The sequence below is a fragment of the Caretta caretta genome, chromosome 1 (assembly GCF_965140235.1).
Source record: "Caretta caretta isolate rCarCar2 chromosome 1, rCarCar1.hap1, whole genome shotgun sequence".
Classification (NCBI taxonomy): domain Eukaryota; kingdom Metazoa; phylum Chordata; order Testudines; family Cheloniidae; genus Caretta; species Caretta caretta.
Genome location: NC_134206.1, coordinates 1,197,317 through 1,200,832, shown reverse-complemented (window position 1 = coordinate 1,200,832; position 3,516 = coordinate 1,197,317).

Here is a 3,516-nt window from a genome sequence, read left to right as displayed (position 1 = left end):
TGTCTGACCTGCGGCATCCCTGCAGCGCAGCCAGCTGGGCAGGGCCTGGGCCGTGTGAGGGACAGACCGTGAACTGCCCTGACATCCAGCCACGGCTGTCTGGGGTTCCCCCGGGCCACAGAGCGGGGTGACGGCTTTTCCTTCCACCTTTCCCAGTTTCTCCTCATTGTTTTTAATTTTTAATTGGTCTCCCGCTCACAAAACGCTGTCAACACCGGTTAGGAGCGGTTCTTTTCTTCACACCCCTGACTGACAAAAGTTTTATTGACAAAAGTGCCGGTGCAGACAAAGGCTGAGTTGCATTAGAGTAAAGACGTCCACTGCCTCAAGCCCTGCAGTGTTTAAGAAAATTGCTATTTTCTGCTGGTCTTTCTCACCAAACCCAGCTGCTTGCTTAGACATATCTCAGAACTGTCTGAATCTCTTCCTGGAGTCTGCTGCATTACCCGAGAGTTTCAACTCCGTGGAGGTTTTCAGTTGTTCCATCTCCACGATGGCTCCTTCGTTCCTTCACCTCAGCCCTGTTACCTCTGCCCTCTCCTCTGGTCTCCCCTCTGGTACCAGGGGTTGTCCTGGGACTCATCAGAAGGAGGCTCAGTCTGCACTCGAAGGAGGGAGGCGTGATCAGAACTAAAGCAGAGTTACGAGAGCTATCGGAGAGCCACGCGCTCCCAGCTGTGTGTCTGGTGCAGCCGCCACTCAATGGCCCGTTCTCGCGAGCCCCAATCTAGTCCCCCCGAACACGTGATCTGCTCTTAGAGGCCCAGGACACACTTCTCACAGCCAGGGCAGGGCTGTGCATTTCCGCTGTCTCACACCCACCCAGCAGCCTATGTGACCACCCAGTCTTAGTGCTGTTACTCCCCCATCTCCCTGCCTGCCCTTTCTGGTTTGTTACACACATTAGCTGTGTCTTGTCTTAATTTGATTGATAAGCTCCTTGGGGTAGGGGCTGTTTCTCCTTCTGTGTTTGCGAAGGGCCCAGCACAAGAGGCCCTAAACCGGAGTGGGGCCTCTGGAGGCTTCCACAATTCAGATAATAATAATAAATTATAAACACAATAATCCAGCCAAATAAGGGCCTAGACCCCCTTTGCATTTAGCTACAAACAAAAGATCAAACCATGTTTGCCAGCTACAGAGTGTTAATAACTTGAATAAGGGTGGACACGGGGCTCCTGTTGGGCTTGGACAGGAGAATTCGTTCAGTCTCATTCCAGGGCTTAAAAGCCTAGGTGCGCCGCACTGGAGAAATACCCCCGATGAGCCAGATGAGCAGGCAGAGAGTTCAGTTGTGGGAATCCAAGCGGCCTCCAGCCGGGTCGTGCTGGAAAGTCTGACTCAGACTGGAACATTCAATTTCAATTCCACCTGGGAGAAATTGGGAGGAAATGAAGCGACAGGGGAAGAACTAGTCCAATGCAAACACTGAATCAGTCTCTATCCTGCCTATAGGGCCCCCCTTGTTCCACAGCTGTTTTAGGGGGTGGGGGAGCCTGTGTCCCCAGGACAGGCCCCCAGCTGCCCTCTATCCACAGGAACATTCTGTGGGTGTTGCTTTTATCAAGTCTGCTCCTCCGAAGCGACCCCACTGACTGTGATGCGTTGGCAGGTTTCTGAGTGGGAACGGAAGTGGAGTCCCGGAGTTCACACCTATCATAACCATAGGGGTAGCCTAAAATTCCTCCTTACCTGTAAGGGATTAAGAAGCTCAAGTAACCTGGTTGGCACCTGACCAAAGGAACCAATAGGGACAAAAGATACTTTCAAATCCGGGAGGGGGAGGCTTTGTGGGGTTTTTTTATTTTTATTTTTATTTTATTTTTTTTGTCTGTGGCCCGTTCGCTCTTCGGACTAAGAGGGACCGGACATCAATCCAAGTTCTCCAAATCTTTCTGAAGAAGTCTCTCATATTTCAAACTTGTAAGTAACAGCCAGGCAAGGTGTATTAGTTTACCTTTGTTTTCTCAACTTGTGAATTTTTGCTGTGCTAGAAGGAGGTTTATCCCTGTTTTGTTGTAACTTTGAAACTAAGGCTAGAGGGGGTTCCTCTGGGCTCTTTGAATTTTCTGATACTCTGTAAGGCTAAGTACCAGCCTAAGTTTACAGAGGTGATTCTTTTACCTTTTTCTCTTTAAATAAAATCCTTCTTTTTAAAACCTGACTGATTTTTCCATTGTTCTAAGACCCAGGGTTTTGGGTCTGTAGTCCCTTTGTAACCAATTGGTGAGGATGTATGCGCAAGTCTTCCCCAGGAAAGGGGGTGTAGGTTTGGGGGAACCTTTTGGGGGGAATAGGACTCCAAGTGGTACTTTCCCTGATTGTTTGTTAAATCACTTGGTAGTGGCAGCGATCCCAAGGCAAGAAAGGAATCTGTGCCTTGGGGAAGTTTTAACCTAAGCTGGTAAGAATAAGCTTAGGGGGTCTTTCATGCGGGTCCCCACATCTGTACCTTAGAGTTCAGAGTGGGGAAGGAACCCTGACAACACCTCACAGGAGCGGGGAGCTCACAAACCCAAGCTAGTTCTGAAAACCTCAGATTCACCTTCAGAGGATGGCGAAGGCTCAGAATCCCTCTACCAGACTTTCCTCTGCATCCCATCCAATGAACAGCCCCTATCAGAGCGGGAGTCCATTCCCTGTTGGTGTGACGGAGAGACCGTGGTAACAGCAGGGACATCAGGACTCCTGGGTTCTGTCTGTCATCCTGACACTAAATCTCTGTGAGACCTTGGCCATGTCACCTCTCCCCATACCTCAGTTTACCTGTCTGAATAATGGGGATATGTTCATAGTGACTTTCCTTTGCTAGGTATTTTGAACATCCTTCAATGAATGGTGCTGCCCAGTATGGTCACAGTTGCAGATCAGAGTTACAGACTTCTGATCCCTGAGTGACAGCCCCGTGTGCCTGCAGGGAGTGCTTGTGTCTCCCCTCAGTCATCTATCTCCAGATCTGCCTGTCTACAATCTATCCAGCTATCCTGGGTATTTACAGGGTATCAGACCCTTGGGAGATCTAGGCACTATCCCTAGTTTTCTTACTAATCAACTATAATTTTTTAAAATACACACATGCACAGAGATGCCAATTCCTCTCTGACTCAGCACAGAGCCCCAGAGTTCTCATCTTCCTTTGGGAAGGTCCCTTAATTACTGTTTACTCCTAAAGCTGGATGAAGAGCACAGAAGTGCAGACATGGAAATAGAGACATTGCCGAGAGTGTCTCTGGTCTCCAGCCTGTTTATATCCAGATACTGCTTCTCCCCTAGAGGCTGAGCAAACCCCCTGGGGTTACACAGAGCTGTATTATAAACGGTGCAGATCCCTATCTCAGCTCTCAGTGTGGGATGCTGCTGCAGATGCTGGGGTGAGAGCGGTGTGGGACACGGCTACCGGAGGGGGATTCCCAGGAAAGACACTGCCATCTCAGGATTCACAGGTACCATCTCTTGCTGAGGAGCTCACCTGCTCGACAAACCCAGTGCAACATGGACGTGATGGGACAGAGAATA